Here is a 24,352-nt window from a genome sequence, read left to right as displayed (position 1 = left end):
GGTACAACAGATGATAGGCAATGTGTATGTGCTACTATTGCTCCCAGTGAGTGGTACAACAGATACTAGGCAATGTGTATGTGCTACTATTGCTCCCAGTGAGTGGTACAACAGATGATAGGCAATGTGTATGTGCTACTATTGCTCCCCAGTGAGTGGTACAACAGATGATAGGCAATGTGTATGTGCTACTATTGCTCCCCAGTGAGTGGTACAACAGATACTAGGCAATGTGTATGTGCTACTATTGCTCCCAGTGAGTGGTACAACAGATACTAGGCAATGTGTATGTGCTACTATTGCTCCCAGTGAGTGGTACAACAGATGATAGGCAATGTGTATGTGCTACTATTGCTCCCAGTGAGTGGTACAACAGATACTAGGCAATGTGTATGTGCTACTATTGCTCCCAGTGAGTGGTACAACAGATGATAGGCAATGTGTATGTGCTACTATTGCTTACAGTGAGTGGTACAACAGATGATAGGCAATGTGTATGTGCTACTATTGCTCCCAGTGAGTGGTACAACAGATGATAGGCAATGTGTATGTGCTACTATTGCTCCCCAGTGAGTGGTACAACAGATACTAGGCAATGTGTATGTGCTACTATTGCTCCCAGTGAGTGGTACAACAGATGATAGGCAATGTGTATGTGCTACTATTGCTCCCAGTGAGTGGTACAACAGATACTAGGCAATGTGTATGTGCTACTATTGCTCCCAGTGAGTGGTACAACAGATGATAGGCAATGTGTATGTGCTACTATTGCTTCCAGTGAGTGGTACAAACAGATGATAGGCAATGTGTATGTGCTACTATTGCTCCCAGTGAGTGGTACAACAGATGATAGGCAATGTGTATGTGCTACTATTGCTCCCAGTGAGTGGTACAACAGATGATAGGCAATGTGTATGTGCTACTATTGCTCCCAGTGAGTGGTACAACAGATGATAGGCAATGTGTATGTGCTACTATTGCTCCCAGTGAGTGGTACATCAGATGATAGGCAATGTGTATGCGCTACTATTGCTCCCAGTGAGTGGTACAACAGATACTAGGCAATGTGTATGTGCTACTATTGCTCCCAGTGAGTGGTACAACAGATGATAGGCAATGTGTATGTGCTACTATTGCTCCCAGTGAGTGGTACAACAGATGATAGGCAATGTGTATGTGCTACTATTGCTCCCAGTGAGTGGTACAACAGATGATAGGCAATGTGTATGTGCTACTATTGCTCCCAGTGAGTGGTACATCAGATGATAGGCAATGTGTATGTGCTACTATTGCTTACAGTGAGTGGTACAACAGATGATAGGCAATGTGTATGTGCTACTATTGCTCCCAGTGAGTGGTACAACAGATGATAGGCAATGTGTATGTGCTACTATTGCTCCCCAGTGAGTGGTACAACAGATACTAGGCAATGTGTATGTGCTACTATTGCTCCCAGTGAGTGGTACAACAGATGATAGGCAATGTGTATGTGCTACTATTGCTCCCAGTGAGTGGTACAACAGATACTAGGCAATGTGTATGTGCTACTATTGCTCCCAGTGAGTGGTACAACAGATGATAGGCAATGTGTATGTGCTACTATTGCTTACAGTGAGTGGTACAACAGATGATAGGCAATGTGTATGTGCTACTATTGCTCCCAGTGAGTGGTACAACAGATGATAGGCAATGTGTATGTGCTACTATTGCTCCCAGTGAGTGGTACAACAGATGATAGGCAATGTGTATGTGCTACTATTGCTCCCAGTGAGTGGTACAACAGATGATAGGCAATGTGTATGTGCTACTATTGCTCCCAGTGAGTGGTACATCAGATGATAGGCAATGTGTATGTGCTACTATTGCTCCCAGTGAGTGGTACAACAGATGATAGGCAATGTGTATGTGCTACTATTGCTTCCAGTGAGTGGTACAACAGATAATAGGCAATGTGTATGTGCTACTATTGCTCCCAGTGAGTGGTACAACAGATACTAGGCAATGTGTATGTGCTACTATTGCTCCCAGTGAGTGGTACAACAGATGATAGGCAATGTATATGTGCTACTATTGCTCCCAGTGAGTGGTACAACAGATGATAGGCAATGTGTATGTGCTACTATTGCTCCCAGTGAGTGGTACAACAGATGATAGGCAATGTGTATGTGCTACTATTGCTCCCAGTGAGTGGTACAACAGATGATAGGCAATGTGTATGTGCTACTATTGCTCCCAGTGAGTGGTACATCAGATGATAGGCAATGTGTATGTGCTACTATTGCTCCCAGTGAGTGGTACAACAGATGATAGGCAATGTGTATGTGCTACTATTGCTCCCAGTGAGTGGTACAACAGATGATAGGCAATGTGTATGTGCTACTATTGCTCCCAGTGAGTGGTACATCAGATGATAGGCAATGTGTATGTGCTACTATTGCTCCCAGTGAGTGGTACAACAGATGATAGGCAATGTGTATGTGCTACTATTGCTCCCAGTGAGTGGTACAACAGATGATAGGCAATGTGTATGTGCTACTATTGCTCCCAGTGAGTGGTACAACAGATACTAGGCAATGTGTATGTGCTACTATTGCTCCCAGTGAGTGGTACATCAGATACTAGGCAATGTGTATGTGCTACTATTGCTCCCAGTGAGTGGTACAACAGATGATAGGCAATGTGTATGTGCTACTATTGCTTCCAGTGAGTGGTACAACAGATAATAGGCAATGTGTATGTGCTACTATTGCTCCCAGTGAGTGGTACATCAGATGATAGGCAATGTGTATGTGCTACTATTGCTCCCAGTGAGTGGTACAACAGATAATAGGCAATGTGTATGTGCTACTATTGCTTCCAGTGAGTGGTACAACAGATAATAGGCAATGTGTATGTGCTACTATTGCTCCCAGTGAGTGGTACATCAGATGATAGGCAATGTGTATGTGCTACTATTGCTCCCAGTGAGTGGTACAACAGATGATAGGCAATGTGTATGTGCTACTATTGCTCCCAGTGAGTGGTACAACAGATGATAGGCAATGTGTATGTGCTACTATTGCTCCCAGTGAGTGGTACAACAGATACTAGGCAATGTGTATGTGCTACTATTGCTCCCAGTGAGTGGTACAACAGATACTAGGCAATGTGTATGTGCTACTATTGCTCCCAGTGAGTGGTACAACAGATGATAGGCAATGTGTATGTGCTACTATTGCTCCCAGTGAGTGGTACAACAGATGATAGGCAATGTGTATGTGCTACTATTGCTCCCAGTGAGTGGTACAACAGATGATAGGCAATGTGTATGTGCTACTATTGCTCCCAGTGAGTGGTACAACAGATGATAGGCAATGTGTATGTGCTACTATTGCTCCCAGTGAGTGGTACAACAGATGATAGGCAATGTGTATGTGCTACTATTGCTCCCAGTGAGTGGTACAACAGATGATAGGCAATGTGTATGTGCTACTATTGCTCCCAGTGAGTGGTACAACAGATGATAGGCAATGTGTATGTGCTACTATTGCTCCCAGTGAGTGGTACAACAGATGATAGGCAATGTGTATGTGCTACTATTGCTCCCAGTGAGTGGTACAACAGATGATAGGCAATGTGTATGTGCTACTATTGCTCCCAGTGAGTGGTACAACAGATGATAGGCAATGTGTATGTGCTACTATTGCTCCCAGTGAGTGGTACAACAGATGATAGGCAATGTGTATGTGCTAATATTGCTCCCAGTGAGTGGTACAACAGATGATAGGCAATGTGTATGTGCTACTATTGCTCCCAGTGAGTGGTACAACAGATGATAGGCAATGTGTATGTGCTACTATTGCTCCCAGTGAGTGGTACAACAGATGATAGGCAATGTGTATGTGCTACTATTGCTCCCAGTGAGTGGTACAACAGATGACTAGGCAATGTGTATGTGCTACTATTGCTCCCAGTGAGTGGTACAACAGATATAGGCAATGTGTATGTGCTACTATTGCTCCCAGTGAGTGGTACAACAGATGATAGGCAATGTGTATGTGCTACTATTGCTCCCAGTGAGTGGTACAACAGATACTAGGCAATGTGTATGTGCTACTATTGCTCCCAGTGAGTGGTACAACAGATACTAGGCAATGTGTATGTGCTACTATTGCTCCCAGTGAGTGGTACAACAGATGATAGGCAATGTGTATGTGCTACTATTGCTCCCAGTGAGTGGTACAACAGATTATAGGCAATGTGTATGTGCTACTATTGCTCCCAGTGAGTGGTACAACAGATGATAGGCAATGTATATGTGCTACTATTGCTCCCAGTGAGTGGTACAACAGATGACTAGGCAATGTGTATGTGCTACTATTGCTCCCAGTGAGTGGTACAACAGATAATAGGCAATGTGTATGTGCTACTATTGCTCCCAGTGAGTGGTACAACAGATGATAGGCAATGTGTATGTGCTACTATTGCTCCCAGTGAGTGGTACAACAGATGATAGGCAATGTGTATGTGCTACTATTGCTCCCAGTGAGTGGTACAACAGATACTAGGCAATGTGTATGTGCTACTATTGCTCCCAGTGAGTGGTACAACAGATGATAGGCAATGTGTATGTGCTACTATTGCTCCCAGTGAGTGGTACAACAGATGATAGGCAATGTGTATGTGCTACTATTGCTCCCAGTGAGTGGTACAACAGATACTAGGCAATGTGTATGTGCTACTATTGCTCCCAGTGAGTGGTACAACAGATACTAGGCAATGTGTATGTGCTACTATTGCTCCCAGTGAGTGGTACAACAGATGATAGGCAATGTGTATGTGCTACTATTGCTCCCAGTGAGTGGTACAACAGATACTAGGCAATGTGTATGTGCTACTATTGCTCCCAGTGAGTGGTACAACAGATACTAGGCAATGTGTATGTGCTACTATTGCTCCCAGTGAGTGGTACAACAGATGATAGGCAATGTGTATGTGCTACTATTGCTCCCAGTGAGTGGTACAACAGATACTAGGCAATGTGTATGTGCTACTATTGCTCCCAGTGAGTGGTACAACAGATGATAGGCAATGTATATGTGCTACTATTGCTCCCAGTGAGTGGTACAACAGATACTAGGCAATGTGTATGTGCTACTATTGCTCCCAGTGAGTGGTACAACAGATGATAGGCAATGTGTATGTGCTAATATTGCTCCCAGTGAGTGGTACAACAGATGATAGGCAATGTGTATGTGCTACTATTGCTCCCAGTGAGTGGTACAACAGATGATAGGCAATGTGTATGTGCTACTATTGCTCCCAGTGAGTGGTACAACAGATACTAGGCAATGTGTATGTGCTACTATTGCTCCCAGTGAGTGGTACAACAGATGATAGGCAATGTGTATGTGCTACTATTGCTCCCAGTGAGTGGTACAACAGATACTAGGCAATGTGTATGTGCTACTATTGCTCCCAGTGAGTGGTACAACAGATGATAGGCAATGTATATGTGCTACTATTGCTCCCAGTGAGTGGTACAACAGATACTAGGCAATGTGTATGTGCTACTATTGCTCCCAGTGAGTGGTACAACAGATGATAGGCAATGTGTATGTGCTAATATTGCTCCCAGTGAGTGGTACAACAGATGATAGGCAATGTGTATGTGCTACTATTGCTCCCAGTGAGTGGTACAACAGATTATAGGCAATGTGTATGTGCTAATATTGCCCCCAGTGAGTGGTACAACCAATACTAGGCAATGTGTATGTGCTACTATTGCTCCCAGTGAGTGGTACAACAGATGATAGGCAATGTGTATGTGCTAATATTGCTCCCAGTGAGTGGTACAACAGATGATAGGCAATGTGTATGTGCTAATATTGCTCCCAGTGAGTGGTACAACAGATGATAGGCAATGTGTATGTGCTACTATTGCTCCCAGTGAGTGGTACAACCGATGACAGGCAATGTGTATGTGCTACTTTTGCTCCCAGTGAGTGGTACAACAGATACTAGGCAATGTTTATGTGCTACTATTGCTCCCAGTGAGTGGTACAACAGATACTAGGCAATGTTTATGTGCTACTTTTGCTCCCAGTGAGTGGTACAACAGATAATAGGCAATGTGTATGTGCTACTATTGCTCCCAGTGAGTGGTACAACAGATAATAGGCAATGTATATGTGCTACTATTGCTCCCAGTGAGTGGTACAACAGATAATAGGCAATGTGTATGTGCTACTATTGCTCCCAGTGAGTGGTACAACATATGATAGGCAATGTGTATGTGCTACTATTGCTCCCAGTGAGTGGTACAACAGATGATAGGCAATGTGTATATGCTACTACTGCTCCCAGTGAGTGATACAACAGATGATAGGCAATGTGTATGTGCTAATATTGCTCCCAGTGAGTGGTACAACAGATGATAGGCAATGTGTATGTGCTAATATTGCTCCCAGTGAGTGGTACAACAGATAATAGGCAATGTATATGTGCTACTATTGCTTCCAATAAGTGGTACAACAGATGATAAGCAATGTTTATGTGCTACTATTGCTCCCAGTGAGTGGTACAACAGATGATAGGCAATGTGTATGTGCTACTATTGCTCCCAGTGAGTGGTACAACAGATGATAGGCAATGTGTATGTTCTACTATTGCTCCCAGTGAGTGGTGCAACAGATGATAGGCAATGTGTATGTGCTACTATTGCTCCCAGTGAGTGGTACAACAGATGATAGGCAATGTGTTTGTGCTACTATTGCTTACAGTGAGTGATACAACAGATGATAGGCAATGTATATGTGCTACTATTGCTCCCAGTGAGTGGTACAACAGATGATAGGCAATGTGTATGTGCTACTATTGCTCCCAGTGAGCGGTACAACAGATAATAGGCAATGTGTATGTGCTACTATTGCTTCCAGTGAGTGGTACAACAGATGATAGGCAATGTGTATGTGCTACTATTGCTCTCAGTGAGTGGTACAACAGATTATAGGCAATGTGTATGTGCTACTATTGCTCCCAGTGAGCGGTACAACAGATAATAGGCAATGTGTATGTGCTACTATTGCTTCCAGTGAGTGGTACAACAGATGATAGGCAATGTGTATGTGCTACTATTGCTCCCAGTGAGTGGTACAACAGATGATAGGCAATGTGTCTGTGCTACTATTGCTTCCAGTGAGTGGTACAACAGATGATAGGCAATGTGTATGTGCTACTATTGCTCCCAGTGAGTGGTACAACAGATGATAGGCAATGTGTATGTGCTACTATTGCTCTCAGTGAGTGGTACAACAGATTATAGGCAATGTGTATGTGCTACTATTGCTCTCAGTGAGTGGTACAACAGATGATAGGCAATGTGTATGTGCTACTATTGCTCCCAGTGAGCGGTACAACAGATAATAGGCAATGTGTCTGTGCTACTATTGCTTCCAGTGAGTGGTACAACAGATGATAGGCAATGTGTATGTGCTACTATTGCTTCCAGTGAGTGGTACAACAGATGATAGGCAATGTGTATGTGCTACGTGCTTCAGCACTTTGGGGCTCAGTTTTGTGAGTTTGTGGGGTCTACCACTTTGTCGCTTGGCTGTTGTCACTCCAAGAGGCTTCCACTTCACAATAGCACTTATAGCTGACCAGGGCAGACCTAGCAGGGCATAAATTTAATTCTATGACAGTGCCACGTCCCTGAGCTCTTCAGTATGAGCCATTGTACTGCCAATGTTTGTCTATGAAGATTTCATGGCTATATGCTGGTTTTTATGCACCGGTTAGCAATAGTGTGTGGCAGAAACACCTGACCACAAAAATTAGTATAGGTGTCATTATTATTATTTTATTTTAAAGGGACAGTCTACACCAGAACTGTTATTGTTTTAAAAGATAGATAATCCCCTTTTTAACCCATTCCCCAGTTTTGCATAACCAACACAGTTATATTTATATATTTTTTTACCTCTGTGATTATCTTGTATCTAAGCTTCTGCAAACTGCCCCTCTATTTCAGTTCTTTTGACAGACTTGCAGTTTAGCCAATCAGTGATGGCTCCCAGGTAACTTCACGTGCATGAGCACAGTGTTATCTATATGAAACACACAAACTAACACCCTCTAGTGGTAAAAACCTGTTAAAATGCATTCTTAAGAGGCGGCCTTCAAGGTCTAAGAAATTAGCATATGAACCTCCTAGGTTAAGCTTTCAACTAAGAATACCAAGAGAACAAAGCAAAATTGGTGATAAAAGTAAATTGGAAAATTGTTTAAAATTACATGCTCTATCTGAATCATGAAAGTTTATTTTGGACTAGCCTGTCCCTTTAAGTTCATTTGCATATGTGCCATATAGTTAAACATTGGCTTCCATTGCAGATGAGAGGAAAGACAGGTATTAGAGAGATGCTTCTTTTTGCATTACATGTCTCAAGAGTACAAATGCATTGTACCTGTGACGTGCCCTCATAGGAGGCAGGTGAGGCAGTGCCGCACCTGTTAATTGACAGAAATAGAGTTTTCAATAATGATTTTAATAAAAAATAATGTCTAATATTTACTGGTGCAAATGTTGCATAAATCCACACCCACAATCCATGTTGCGTAATGAAGGAGAGGTAGTGAGCCGTTCAGCTGCCCTCCATTGCACAAGATGGACGGCTTGCAAAAGTTTGTATGAGCCGCGGGAGTTGCCTAACGCCACCTAGTGGTGTGCTGCTTAAGCTACTCGCAGTTGCCCATACGCTCCCTATAGAGGCTACTCTCCTAAGCTGCCTCTGGCCAATCAGGTCTGCTCAGTCACATCACGTGACTTACTATCTCCCTCACTTGTGGAGCCTGGAGGAGGCGTGTGCTCCTACTGGCACGGGAAGAGTGAAGATAGCTGAAGTCACGTGTGACTGAGTGTGAGTGTTAAGGTAGGAACTCAACTGTGAAGAAGAGAAGAGAGACTATTTGAGGTGAGCTGCTGAGAAGAAGGACCGACCTGCACTGACTTGGATGTTTGTTGCCCTTTGCAACTACTGAAGTTACGGAAAGTAGTATTTCCCCATCCCCCCCCCATTCATGAGCCCCCTGGGCAGCAGTGGCATTTACAGAATCCATTTTATTTGTTTGCTCCTAACTATTTCCTCCACATTCATAAGAATAAATATATATATATTTCTTGCACAGGTATGTGTCTTGATCAGGATCATATGCATACTTGCATAGAAGCCTAAAATACAGTCAGCATAGCAATCACGGAGGTGAAGATATTGCATCCAACACTAATTCCAGCCCTCTTGTCAACCTCACGTTAGGGAGCTTAATAAAAAGTGTAAATTCAAACATTTAGTAAGAACAAGAGATGTACACACGCAGCTCTCTATTTCTTGAAATAAAAAAAAATATCTTGGATTATTTTTTCTATTTCGACTGATCAGCATTAGGGGCGGAACAAAAGTGAAGTGGAACCCTAGGGGAAACCTCCAGGAAACTCATTCTAAAGATTAAGCAGCAGGAGTGTTTTTGAAGAGGGCTAACTTTCTTTCCCACACTTAACCTAAAGTGCCCCTGCTCTCTGCAGTGACCGGACTTGCTTGACGTGGGATCATATTTGTACAAGGATCACGTTTGGGAGAGTCTAGTGATAATAGATCTGTATTATTTTACCATACACTTTTGTGTACTAGATGGCACTAGTGTTTGCACAATTTATAGCACTGTTTAAAGCATTATGGCAAAACGGCTGCCATATAGTGATCAAGCATGTGCATGTTACCTACCTAAGTATACTGTTCAACAAAGTTGGAAAGTTGTTGTATTCTCTATCTGAATCATGAAAGAAAAAAATTGGTTCCATGTCCCTTTAAGGGATGTTTTCTTACATCACTAAACACTACCTGAAAACTCAGAAGCTGTTATATAAGTCTGAAATCTTTATTTAAATCAGTAAATATAAATGTCTCAGACTCATATAGACACATAAATTACATTTGTTCACCAACATTTAGAATGATGAGAACTCTTTATTCTAGATTGTAAATTCCCATAGGAATAGGCGCTCATTCCTTCTGTATCTGTTTGATAAATTGTGTCTGCTCTTACAAATATTGTATCATTGTTGTAATTTTATCATTTGTAACCATGGACAGCGCTGTGGGAGTATAATAATTGTGCTGTTATGTATTATGTTGTGATGCATTCTTTAGATGATTATTTCCCATTACAAATAAAGCTGCACAATGTCTGAATAGCAGTACACACAAGCACCACCTTAAAAAAGGCTGCAATACAAAATAAGTCTTTGGAAATGAATAAACCACTCGTTTTAAAACACACGGATGAGCACACAGAGCCTTGAACAACCTGTAAAACAAACACACACTATCCTCAGTTAGAAGCCTTCTGCTATTCCAGGCATGGCAAAAGTCCGAGGGATATTCTCGGAACAAAGAGGGTTCAGTCTGTACATGTGCCCTTGTAGCTCAGAGAGCTGAAAGTGTCATTGTAATTAACCCCCTGGCTACCAGAGACGGCTTCTAATTGCAATGGCCAGGTTGCTACTGACCTGTTATAACACTGAGACACATTTTGTTCAACAAATATTCTTTACACACACATACACACACACATATATATATAATATATATATATTCAATGCCAGGGTGCTATGAACAGTCCAGATAATACAACAAAACAAAGCACTCACTGGTCTTATCAAGTGAAGAAACTTTCAATTTATTCCAAAGTGACGTTTTGGTGTGTTCACCCCTTCATCAGACAAACCGCTGAACACCCTGAAACATCACTTTGGAATAAATTGAAAGTTTCTTCACTTGATAAGACCAATGAGTGCTTTTTTTGTATTATATATATATAAACACACACACACACGCATGCACACAAGAAAAAAAATGGTATTTCTTAGATTTATAATGTAATAAATGGTTGGTGCTATAACACAATTACATTTTGTTCACAACTTGTTCTGGATCAAAATGTCTAATGTTGCAACCACCTGGCTGCAACAATGAAATAAATATCCAATCAAGTAAATGCACTCACAGGAATTACGGATATCAGTAGTGTAAAAATGTATTGACGTTTTGGGGACTATTGTATTTGATTCTGATGAAGGAGATACAATAGTCCAGAAAGCTACTGATATCTAAAATTTCTGGATTTACTTAGTTGGGTATATATATGAATATATATATATATATATATATATATATACACTGTATATATATATATAGCTACCTAGCTGGATAAGACTTTGCAGTGGACAAGAAAATAAAGATTACTTTTTCTTGCATGTTAGAACCTTTCTTTCCAGTGTTCTCCCTAGGACCTTTTTTGCGGGTGCACCACCCGGCTGATTTTAGTGACAACCCGGCTAAAACTTTAGCCAATACTAAGCTAGAATTTGCTAATATTAAAACTGTTCAATTTTTATTGCACAATTATTATTAAAACATTGATGTTAAATTATGCAATTAATTTGTGCTTTGGATTCTTAAAATGATATAATATTAGAAAATACACAGCCCCCCACCCGGCTCCTTTATAATGTTACCCAGTGGGGAACACTGCACAGTATACATTTATTTCTCTATAAGACCTCTGGATTTAAAGGGATATACACGTAAAGCGCTAACTTTACAACATTGCATTTATTGTTTTCTAAATATCAACAAAACATTTCAATACCTGATCATCTTGCTCTTTTTTCTGGTGTCCTCATTTCCCTGAGTAATAAGGCAAGAATGCCGATCTCTATGGAAAGAAGATGCAAAGCTTTTAGTTTGTACATATTATAGGGTAAAATCATCTCTGCTTAAATAGATACAATAAGAAACAAAATAATAAAGCTTTGTATATTGAAGCAACATGAAAATATTTCTTTATAACGTGCAAATAAACTTTATACTAAGTAAAATGTAAAGAAATAAGAAAGCACCACTGTAGAAATAATCCAAAAAACAAACATTAAAGGGATAGTCTAGTCCAAATTAAACTTTCATGATTTAAATAGAGCATGCAATTTTAGGCATCTTTCTAATTTATTCCTATTATTTTTTCTTCATATCTTTATTTTAAATAGCAAGAATGTAAGCTTAGGAGCCGGCCCATTTATGGTTCAGAACCTGGGTAGCACTTGTTGAATGGTGTCTAAATGTAGCCAACAATCAGCAAGTGCTACCCAGGGTGCTGAACCAAAAATGGTCTGCCTCCTAAGCTTACAATCTTTCAAATAAAGATACCAAAAGAACCAAGAAAATTGATTATAGGAGTAAATTAGAAAGTTGCTTAAAATTGTATGCTCTGTCTGAATTATGAAAGTTTAATTAACAGATAGGCATATTGAAACATGGATGCAGAGGAACAACAGAGGTAGATCTTTTCTTTCTTTCAGATTTAGAATTAAGGAAGTTTATTGAGGAGCCAGCCACACATATTTTAGGATCCAAATCTGGTGTTCTCAGTAATAATCAAAGTGAGGAGCCAAAAGTAAAAATCTAATAGCTCCTGGCATTTGACAAGTTCAGAGGTTCATTACATTTAACAGTAACCTACTAAGAATTTGCCACTTCAATAAATGCTGGGTGGTTCAGCTGATATAGTCACTGGATGACTCTACCAACCTGGCCTGGCATAAATTAAAAAAAACAGAAACAACTTGACAGCTCAAGCATTTGTTGGAGCCACGGTCATTTCTTATATAATCATAAGGGGAATAAAAGTAAGTTCATATGCATGGTACATGGTGCCAATTAAGCAAGAACTGAAAGTATTGTAAACTGTAATTTTGTTAACAAAACAGCCTAGGGCAGTGTTTTTCAACCAGTGTGCCGTGGCACACTAGTGTGCCGTGAGAGATCCTCAGGTGTGCCACGGCAGACTGACAACAGTGTGACATATTTTTTAAACTTTGCTTGTTTTTTACTCCCAGTGCAGGGGTAGTTTGTAGGAGGCATGGCATAACAGCACAATGCATACAGTATGTGTGTGTGTGTGTATGTGTATATATATATGCTGTATTAGGCTACAATGTGTGATTTTTTTTTAAATTTTGGGATGGTGGTGTGCCGCAGGATTTTTTAATGTAAAAAAGTGTGCCACGGCAAAAAAAGGTTAAAAATCACTGGCCTAGGGTATATCCCTTGACATGACAACCCAAGCCTGGTGGAATTCTTAATCTTTTTTGCTGTGGCCAATCAGAGGGTGCTCTAAGATGAAATCTGAGGCTAAAGCCATTTAAACCTTTTTGTGGTAAGCTTGTGTTTTATGTCCCTTTAACAGTTATGCATTGTTCATGGTCTCTTTCAGTCAAGAATTAGCATAACATTCAAAATTATTTTCCTGAGCCATTATAGTGGTTCTTTGTGGGCGGGATCTCTAAATCAGTAACAGTGCAAAAGATATTGATGAGCCATCAACTGAAGAGTGGGAATTTTGAATTGTTAATTCATAGACAATGTACTTTAACATTGCACAGGTTCTTAATCAGTGATCTGTATTGGTGTCAATCATGTTATTAATGCTTTTATGTGCTGTGTTTAAGATTAAATTAAAAAAAAAAACTACCTCAAGAATAAACAGAAAAGCAGCAGAAATACCATCAGCGATCACTGATCACTCAACAGGAAAGAAAAGTTTAAGGTAAATCCAATTAATTAAAATGAAATGAACCAAAAATAGCCAATAAAACCACTTTTTTCAGTATTGCCAGAAAATTAGCATTACTATATAAATACAGAATTTCAAAATACAAACTTTTTAATTATTAAAAAAAACAAAAAAAAAAACTATTTTCCCTTCCTGTAAGTCACAATCTTCTCTGCCTGTGTCTTTTTTTGTGCTCTAAAATACAAATAATAGTTTGTATTTATTTAAAAACAACAAATCCAGGTACTTATCCCCAAATCCGGAATTACAAAATCCAAACTGATTCTGAAATCTAAGCAGTTTGGATAAAGGGTTTTCTACCTGTATTACCTTTCTAATTGCAGTACTGTTCTATATTTCACCTAGATTAGAGTTTTGCGTTAACAGTGCGGTGCTAACGAGCAGTTTCTGCTCACCGCTCATTTGCAGACAGCGCTGGTATTACAGGTTTTTAAAAGCGTTAACTGCAAAAAAGTGAGCAAAGAGCAAAATTTAGCTCCACATCTCACCTCAATACCAGCGCTACTTATGTTAGCGGTGAGCAGGTAAAACATGCTCGTGCACGATTTCCCCATAGGAATCAATGGGGGAGAGCCGGCTGAAAAAAAACCTAACACCTGCAAAAAAGCAGCGTTTAGTTCCTAACGCAGCCCCATTGATTCCTATGGGGAAATACTTTTTATGTCTACACCTAACACCCTAACATGAACCTAGAGTCTAAACACCCCTAATCTTACACTTATTAACCCCTAATCTGCCGCCCCCAACATCGCTGACACCTACATTATATTATTAACCCCTAATCTGCTGCCCCCAATGTCGCCGCAACCTAACTACATTTATTAACCCCTAATCTGCCGCCCACGTCGCCACCACTATAATAAAGTTATTAACTCCTAAACCTAAGTCTAACCCTAACCCTAACACCCCCTAACTTAAATATAATTACAATAAATCTAAATAAAATGACTACAATTACCTAAATTATTCCTATTTAAAACTAAATACTTACCTATAAAATAAACCCTAAGATAGCTACAATATAACTAATAGTAACATTGTATCTAGCTTAGGGTTTATTTTTATTTTACAGGCAACTTTGTGTTTATTTTAACTAGGTACAATAGTTATTAAATAGTTATTAACTATTTAATAACTACCTAGTTAAAATAAAAACCTAATCTAAGTTACAATTACACCTAACACTACACTATAATTAAATTAATTCCCTATAATTAAATTAATTTCGTACTTTAAAAATTATTTAAAGTACGAAAAAAAACAAACACTAAATTACACAAAATAATAAAATAATTACAAGATTTTTAAACTAATTACACCTAATCCCCCTAACAAAATAAAAAAGCACCCCAAATAAAAAAAGCCCTACCCTACACTAAATTACAAATAGCCCTTAAAAATGGCCTTTTGCGGGGCATTGCTCTTTTACCTGTAAAAAAAAAAAAAATACAATTCCCCCCAACATTAAAACCCACGACCCACACAACCAACCCTACTCTAAAACCCACCCAATCCCCCCTTAAAAGAACCTAACACTAACCCCTTGAAGATCACCCTACCGTGAGACGTCTTCAACAACCTGGCAGAAGTGGTCCTCCAGACGGGCAGAAGTCTTCATCCAAGCCGGGTAGAAGAGGTCCTCCAGACGGGCAGAAGTCTTCATCCAGACGGCATCTTATATCTTCATCCATCCGGCGCGGAGCGGCTCCATCTTCAAGACATCCGACGCGGAGCATCCTCTTCATCCGGAGTCTTCTTCAACAATGACGGTTCCTTTAAGGGACATTATCCAAGATGGCGTCCCTTCAATTCCGATTGGCTGATAGAATTCTATCAGCCAATCGGAATTAAGGTAGGAAAAATCCTATTGGCTGATGCAATCAGCCAATAGGATTGAGCTTGCATTCTATTGGCTGATTGGAACAGCCAATAGAATGCGAGCTCAATCCTATTGGCTGATTGGATCAGCCAATAGGATTGAACTTCAATCCTATTGGCTGATTGCATCAGCCAATAGGATTTTTCCTACCTTAATTCCGATTGGCTGAAAGAATTCTATCAGCCAATCGGAATTGAAGGGACGCCATCTTGGATGACGTCACTTAAAGGAACCTTCATTGTTGAAGAAGACTCCGGATGAAGAGGATGCTCCGCGTCGAATGTCTTGAAGATAGAAGATGCCGTCTGGATGAAGACTTCTGCCCGTCTGGAGGACCTCTTCTGCCCGGCTTGGATGAAGACTTCTGCCCGGTTGAGTGAAGATGTCTCGCGGTAGGGTGATCTTCAAGGGGTTAGTGTTAGTTTTTTTTAAGGGGGATTGGGTGGGTTTTAGAGTAGGGTTGGTTGTGTGGGTGGTGGGTTTTAATGTTGGGGGGGGGGATTGTATTTTTTTTACAGGTAAAAGAGCTGATTACTTTGCGGCAATGCCCCGCTAAAGGCCCTTTTAAAGGGCTATTTGTAATTTAGTTTTTTGGGGGGCATTTTTTATTTTGTTAGGGGGATTAGAGTAGGTGTAATTAGTTTAAAAATCTTGTAATTATTTTATTATTTTCTGTAATTTAGTGTTTGTTTGTTTTCGTACTTTAGATCATTTTTTTAAATTGTAATTAATTGTATTTAGTTTAGGGAATTAATTTAATGATAGTGTAGTGTTAGGTGTAATTGTAACTTAGGTTAGGTTTTATTTTACAGGTAAATTTGTCTTTATTTTAACTAGGTAGTTATTAAATAGTTAATAATTATTTAATAACTATTGTACCTAGTTAAAATAAATACAAACTTGCCTGTAAAATAAAAATAAACCCTAAGCTAGCTACAATGTAACTATTAGTTATATTGTAGCTATCTTAGGGTTTATTTTATAGGTAAGTATTTACTTTTAAATAGGAATAATTTAGGTAATTGTAGTAATTTTATTTAGATTTATTGTAATTATATTTATGTTAGGGGGTTTAGGGTTAGACTTAGATTTAGGGGTTAATACATTTAATATAGTGGCGGCGGCGTTGGGGGCGGGAGATTAGGGGTTAATAAATGTAGGTAGGTGGTGGCGATGTTAGGGCCGGAAGATTAGGGGTTAATAATATTTAACTAGTGTTTGCGATGCGGGAGTGCGGCGGTTTAGGGGTTAATATGTTTATTATAGTGGCAGCGATGTCCGGTTCGGCAGATTAGGGGTTAAAAAATTTATTTTAGTGTTTGCGATGTGGGAGGGCCTCGGTTTAGGGGTTAATAGGTAGTTTATGGGTGTTAGTGTACTTTTTAGCACTTTAGTTAAGAGTTTTATGCTACGGCGTTGTAGTGTAAAACTCTTAACTACTGACTTTAAAATGCGGTACCAGGGTCTACCACTCACTTTTTGGCAGACTCATACCGGCACTATGCAAGTCCCATTGAAAAAAGAGGATACGCAATTGACGTAAGTGGATTTGCGGTATTTCCGAGTCTGGCCAAAAAAGTGAGCGGTACACCTGTACCTGCAAGACTCGTAATACCAGCGGGCGTTAAAAATCAGCGTTGGGACCGGCCAACGCTGCTTTTTAACCCTAACGCACAACTCGTAATCTAGCCGTATGTATATAAAAGTATTAAAAATGATATAAAACTACCTTTACGTTACAGGTATAAGCTGTATTATGACATGTAAATAATGCCTGAATGATATTGTTGTTTACATTTTGTTCCAACCCCTCTCCAAACTTCCCATTTTATGCAAATATTCCGAAATCTGAATCTTTTCTGGTCCCAAGCAGTTTGGATAAAGGGTTTTCTACCTGTACAATCTGTTAATGTCAGCCACAAAGCATTAATGCAGTAGAATGAGTTGTGCGCAGACAAGCGTTTTCAGCAAGTTCCAGTTTTATGTTTAAGCAGCTTTTAATATAAATGTTTTCCGCATGTTTCTTTGCTGATTTTTCATATGCATGCTAGATAATGTGGGCTTTCTATATCCCTTTATGGTTTTTAGCTGACAGCTGTGTCTCTTTAACTCGTTCTGTTCCTGAGGGAAATACAAGCATGAAGCATCTGCTAAAACACTGGTTTATATTTTTGCTATCCACACAAATGAGTCATGGAAAAAAGCTTAGACTGCAATTAAGATAAGCATAATATTGTGTGCTGTTTGTACACAGATCCTTTTTTAAACCCCCCACGTCCTTTGCTAGATGCCCCTGTCAGTTGAGCAGCAGCACAGGATCAGCTGGTGTCACCGCCTATAAGTCCAGGAGTCTGTTAATCATAAACAGAGAACATAACCTCAAAGCATAAGACCCAGGCTGTCCTCGGGTAAACCCTCATTGCGCTGGGACTATACGCTCAGGGCTTGTGTGTTCCAGTTTACTCTGAATAGGACATTGTGTGGATCAATTCACAGAAGAAGAAAAAACGGCTAATCAGGGAACAAACTATAGTTTAATGCAGCAAGTTATATCATCAACGTAGCAAATCTCTTTGCGCATTAAAGGGACACTGTAGCCAAAAAAAAACTCTTTTGTGATTCAGATAGAGCATGCAATTTTAAGCAGCTTTCTAATTTACTCCAATTATCAAATTGTCTTAATTTTCTTGGTATGTTTATTTGAAAAGCAAGAATGTAAGTTTAGATGCCGGCCCATTTTAGGAGAACAACCTGGGGTGTCCTTGCTGATTGGACAGCACCTTTAAACAAGTGTTGTCCATGGTTCTGAACCCACAATTTGCTGGCATTCTCTTGCAAGAGAATGAAGAAACATTTATAATAGAAGTAAATTAGAAAGTTGCTTACAATTACATGCTCTATCTGAATCATGAAATACAAAATTTGGGTTCAGTGTCCCTTTAACTGTGCAGTTAAACCCTATAAATTATATCAGCAATTATGGGCCTTCTGCACCCAGTATATGCACTTTGCCCTTATTTTCTTTTTTATTCCCATGTTTTATTTGCTTTCCTTGCCCTGGCAGCATATCTTTTGTCCCTATACACTTCCTGTTTAGTTCTCTACCATCCCTTGTCCTCCCTGCCTATCTCTATCCACCCTTGCCCTGGCTGTCTCATGTCCTTTCTGTCTCTTCTCCCTTGTCTACCTATCCAGCTCTCTTTTAGTTCTCTACCATCCCTTGTCCTCACTGCCTATCTCTATCCACCCTTGCCCTGGCTGTCTCATGTCCTTTCTGTCTCTTCTCCCTTGTCTACCTATCCGGCTCCCATTTAGTTCTCTACCATCCCTTGTTCTCACTGCCTATCTATATCCACCCTTGCCCTGGCTGTTTAATGTTCTTTCTGTCTCTTCTCCTTCGTTTACCTATCCGGCTCCCATTTAGTTCTCTACCATCCCTTGTCCTCACTGCCTACCTCTATCCACCCTTGCCCTGGCTGTCTCATGTCCTTTCTGTCTCTTCTCTCTTGTCTACCTATCCAGCTCCCTTTTAGTTCTCTACCATCCCTTGTCCTCACTGCCTATCTCTATCCACCCTTGCCCTGGCTGTTTCATGACCTTTCTGTCTCTTCTCCTTCGTCTACCTATCCAGCTCCCATTTAGTTCTCTACCATCCCTTGTCCTCACTGCCTAACTCTATCCACCCTTGCCCTGGCTGTCTCATGTCCTTTCTGTCTCTTCTCCCTTGTCTACCTATCCGGCTCCCATTTAGTTCTCTACCATCCCTTGTTCTCACTGCCTATCTATATCCACCCTTGCCCTGGCTGTTTAATGTTCTTTCTGTCTCTTCTCCTTCGTTTACCTATCCGGCTGCCATTTAGTTCTCTACCATCCCTTGTCCTCACTGCCCACTTCTATCCACCCTTGCCCTGGCTGTCTCATGTCCTTTCTGTCTCTTCCCCTTGTCTACATATCCAGCTCCCTTTAAGTTCTCTACCATCCCTTGTCCTCACTGCCTATTTTTATCCACCCTTGTCCCCGCTGTCTCATGTCCTTTCTGTCTCTTCTCCCTTGTCTACCTATCCAGCTACCCATTAGTTCTCTAAAATCCCATCCCCTCTCTACCTATCTCTATTCATCTTTTCCCTGGCTTTTTCATGTCCTTCCTATCTCAATTTCCATTGCCTGCCTATACCTATATTATTGTTTTCCTTAGCTACAGCATTTCCCTGTCAATTTCTCTCCACCCTTATCTGGGCTGCCCCACTGTCCTGTCTATCTCTTCTTTGTCTATCTACACAGTTCCTTTTCAGTTCTCTTCAACCTTGCCTGCATATTTGGTTCTTCTGCTGTACTATATCATTTTTCATTGGCTGAAGCATTTTCTTCCAATCTCTGTCCACCCTTTTCAGAGCTGCCCCACTGTCCTACCTTTCTTTCTCTCATGTCTGTTTCTTCAGTTCCTCTGCAATCTACTACCAACCCCTGTCATTTCTGTCCCATTAAACTGACTCTCTCTCACCACCCTTTGCTGGTTATCATTGATTATCATTGATTTTTTTTGTCGCCCTTGCATACCTATGAAGTTCTGCTCAAATTCTATAACATCCCTCACACTGGTTGCCCCATTCTTCTATTGATCTTTATACTGTACATGATTGGACTAGTACCGTTTATCTCTCCTCCCTTACTTGCCTATCCAGTTCCTCTGTCATTCTCTTACATCTCATGCCCTGGATGCCCCATTTCCCTACCTAGCTCTCTTCATTGGCTACCTATTCTCAACTTTGTCCTGGCTGATCCATTCCCCTGCTTATCTCTCACCACCCTTGCAATGAGTTGCCCATTCCCTGCTTGGGTCAATCCCCGCCTGACTCCTTCCTCACCATAGCTGTCCCTTTCCTCTGTATATGTCCGCTTTTGCCCCACCTCCCCTATTCCCCTGTCTACCCCTCTCAGCCATTTCCTTGGCTGCCCTATTTTGTTACTAAGCTTCCCCCTCCCTTTCCCTGGCTGCCCCATTCCGTTGGCTAACTCTCTACTCCCTTGTCCTATCTGTGCCAGGCTACTGCCTCTTTCCTTCCGTGCTATTGTTCTCCCGTCCTTCTGTCTAGCTCCCATCTCCTTTGCTGCTTTTTCTGCTCATATTTATCCCTAAACTGAGCAACTAACATAATAATACTTTTACTTAAAAAGCAGCAACCTAAAAAAACACATTGCCCCACCCCACATTGTCAGCGGGTCACCTTCACAGGTATGAAAAGCAAACAACACAAAACAAAGACAAATAAATATCACTGTCATAGGACAAATGGCATAGCAGATAAATATCACAAGAGGGGCTTTCCTATCTATCCCACCATTAGCTGTAGCTTATCCTACCTGTAAATCACATTGTCCAGACCCTCTTTGTTGGAGTACATTTGGCAACAGCAGACTTGTTTTCCTCCTCAAATGCGCATAATTGAACACCTGGCAATTTCCTGGACCATTAACCCCATGGTGACCATAGAGGGCTGCTACGCAATGTGCTGCAGCTCTTTTTAGCAGCCTGGATGGCTAAGCCCATGCAGTGCAAGCATAATTAGCAATTGTGCATTCATCTTATGCTCTACACAACTCTGGGACCTTAAGAGCAACAGACAGATACAGGCCCTTTATTAAAGAGGAGAGAAGGATATATGTATTCAGTCTGAAGAGAGCGACTTTCTGCTTCCAGAATCTGCAGTCTATAAATACTTTAACAGTAGAACAGCAGGACTACAAGTCCCAGAATGCCCTGCATAAAATAACTTCTTGTGTCATCAGCACCCAATCAAGATCTAAGAATGGATGATTGTGATCATAAGCGGCCAATCAACAAGCATTTATCTAACTCTGCAAGACAAGCTGAAATCCTGACTTTCTGTGTCAAACCCAAAGAATTCTCAGACATGGAGATTAAATGAAGCAATTTCATTTCTAATGATAGCTTTTCTTCTTTTCAGCAGCTGTGAATATTACACAGCCCCATTCGAAAAAATAAGAAAATAAATGTTTTATGCCAGCCTGTGTGCGCTTATTCCCTCGCCAGGCTGTAGTTACCAGGATACCTAACTGGGTAAGCCGGAAAGTAACATGGCGTGATGTATAAACGCTGAGATTGTCCGGCTTCAAACTGCAAACAATTACGCTAAATGACTTCATCACAAGACAGCAGTAAGTGAGTGTCTGGCTGCAAGGATGAGATAATCAGACAGAGAAAATGGTTAACCTCTGTCTTGCTGGAAAAAAGACTGTATTTGTAAGAAAAAATAGGATATGCAAATCTTGCCTAGATTTTAATGTCAATAACGTGAAGGAAAAAAAAATGTTGGGAGCAAAAGGTGTTAATAGAGCAAGTGCTGATTGTGACCTCTCAGACGGGAGAAACTGACAATGTACCAGTGGTGGGAAATACAGACGGCTTGACTGCATCTCGTTTAAAGGCCCTGGGAACCCAATTCCCACTACCCCTGGCTTTGTTTTAACAGGTGTGCCTTTCTGTGCTGGAGCTGAAGAAACAGTAATTATTTGCTGTGTGGCTGGATCTCAGGACACTAGCGGGTTTATCAAGATAAGCTTTAGAAAAACCTGCCAAGAAGATAATATTTGCGAACCACCTGCCAATAATTTACATAAATAAAAAGCAGAAAGGTCTTAAAGGGACACTGCCATTAGAATTTCTATTAATGTTAATTAAATTCGGTTTAGATGATTTTTTTTAATACAAGTGTATTAGCAAAACCTGTATCTAGTAAAAGCATTAACTGTTTTTAATGACAGATTTGACTGTGCATGCAACAGGATATAACCGTATGTCCTGTGCACCCACACACAAAGACTGCTTTTGCTCAGAGATTTACATATATTTAAAAAAAAATACTTCTATTATTAAACTTGCTTCATTCTCGTTATCCTTTGTTGAAGACGCAGCAATGCATCACTGAGAGCTAGCTGAACACAACAATAAGTCAATGAAAGAAGGCATTTCTGTTTAACCACCAATCAGAAGCTAGATCCCAGCTTCTGAGCATACCTATGTTTTCTTTTCAACAAAAGATACTAAGCAAATTAGATAATAGAAGTAAATTTGAAAGTCCCCTTTAAAAATATGTATAACCTGCCCATTAAAAACAATATGGCTATGCACAATATCTAAATTTAGATAATGAGACACAACATATAGAATAAAGGATGAAAAACATGTTAACATTGTTTCTATTTCATTTTTTGTTTTAACTTGTTTTTAAGAAAATTGTCTTCCAACTAAAGTAACACTGTAAATCTATTGTATAAATGTGAGTTTAATCACCACAAGACTTAAAGGGACACTGAACCCAATTTTTTTCTTTTGTGATTCAGATAGAGCATGACATTTTAAGCAACTTTCTAATTTACTCCTATTATCACATTTTCTTCATTCTCTTGGTATCTTTATTTGAAATGCAAGAATGTAAGTTTAGATGCCGGCCCATTTTTGGTGAACAACCTGGGTTGTCCTTGCTGATTGGTGGATAAATTCACCCACCAATAAAAAAGTGCTGTCCAGAGTACTGAAACAAAAAAAAACTTAGATGCCTTCTTTTTCAAATAAAGATAGCAAGAGAACAAAGACAAATTGATAATAGGAGTACATTACAAAGTTGCTTAAAATTGCATGCTCTTTCTGAATCACAAAAGAAAAAAATTGGGTTCAGTGTCCCTTTAAACACATAGTTTAAGTAAGCACAGAAGTATAGCAATATATACTTCCACCACAGAGCTGAATATGGCTGGTGATTAACAGTTACACACATTTGCAGTTCTTAGTTGGCTCCTGGCTCGTGTTCAGTTCAGGATTATAGGGGTTAAATACACCGTTTCTGCATCAACCGTGCAATAAGAAAATGTTCTAATGCTGTAGAGTTTGTTATTATTGATATTCATGTCCCTTTAATTAGAGTGAGATCTAGCAGCCATATCTTTCATTCACGTCTGAATCTTATGCTATCCTCGCGAGTGTGATGTCTGGAGATGATTCACAAGAAATAGAATATAATAGAGAAATAAAGAGATTAGATACAACCTGAACAAAATGCAGAACTAAGAGAAGTCGAAGCCACGTGCATATGGCAGGAAGTGACATCATTTTCCAACAACTGCATTATTAAAGGGATATAAAAAACAATTTTTTTATTTCATGGGTCTGATAGAGAATGCAATTTAAAGCAGCTTTCTAATATACTTTATCCACCAATCAGCAAGCGCTACCCAGGTGCTGAACCAAAAATGGGCATACATTCCTGCTTTTCAAATAAAGATACCAAGAAAACGAAGAAAAAAATGATAATAGGAGTAAATTAGAAAGTTGATTAAAAATGCTGATCCATCTGAATCATGAAAGAAAAAATTTGGGTTTCATATCCCTTTAAAGTCAGTAAATTACTTGCATCTTTTTCAATACAATACTTTATTTATTTTTACCATTTTTACACCTGTTCCTTATTGTAAGCTATTTAAGTGCCCCATAAAATCATGTAAAAAAGCACAAAGAACACCTGATAAAAGGTAATAGTGCTCCCTAAAATGTGTCACTGTACAATTTCTTGCAGTGGAACCGTTTAATATTGAACACAAGCTCTATTCACTTTCACAGAATCTTGCTAAATATAGCCGGGTTAAACACATAAGTAAAATAGGAGTCTCAAGCATGGCAGCCCAGAGTTGTACTACTACAAAATATAATGTAGCATAGAGTTGTAATACTATGCAATATACTACAGCCCAGAGTTGTACTACTACAAAATATAATGTAGCATAGAGTTG

At 39.9% G+C, this 24,352-nt stretch overlaps 1 long non-coding RNA gene across 5 annotated transcripts in view; it reads right to left on the bottom strand.

Annotated features, from left to right (window-relative positions):
• Window positions 1-24,352, bottom strand: part of LOC128664226 (uncharacterized) — a 203,423-nt gene that overhangs the window by 152,797 nt on the left and 26,274 nt on the right. For all 5 annotated transcript variants that reach the window (XR_008402938.1, XR_008402935.1, XR_008402934.1 and 2 more), the window contains one exon: window positions 11,689-11,754. This is a non-coding gene — a long non-coding RNA (uncharacterized LOC128664226). The remainder of the gene's footprint in view (window positions 1-11,688; window positions 11,755-24,352) is intronic.

Source organism: Bombina bombina, chromosome 6 (assembly GCF_027579735.1).
Source record: "Bombina bombina isolate aBomBom1 chromosome 6, aBomBom1.pri, whole genome shotgun sequence".
Taxonomy (NCBI): Eukaryota; Metazoa; Chordata; class Amphibia; order Anura; family Bombinatoridae; genus Bombina; species Bombina bombina.
The sequence above is the reverse complement of the archived record's forward strand: the minus strand, read 5'-3'. Positions and strand labels throughout refer to the sequence as shown.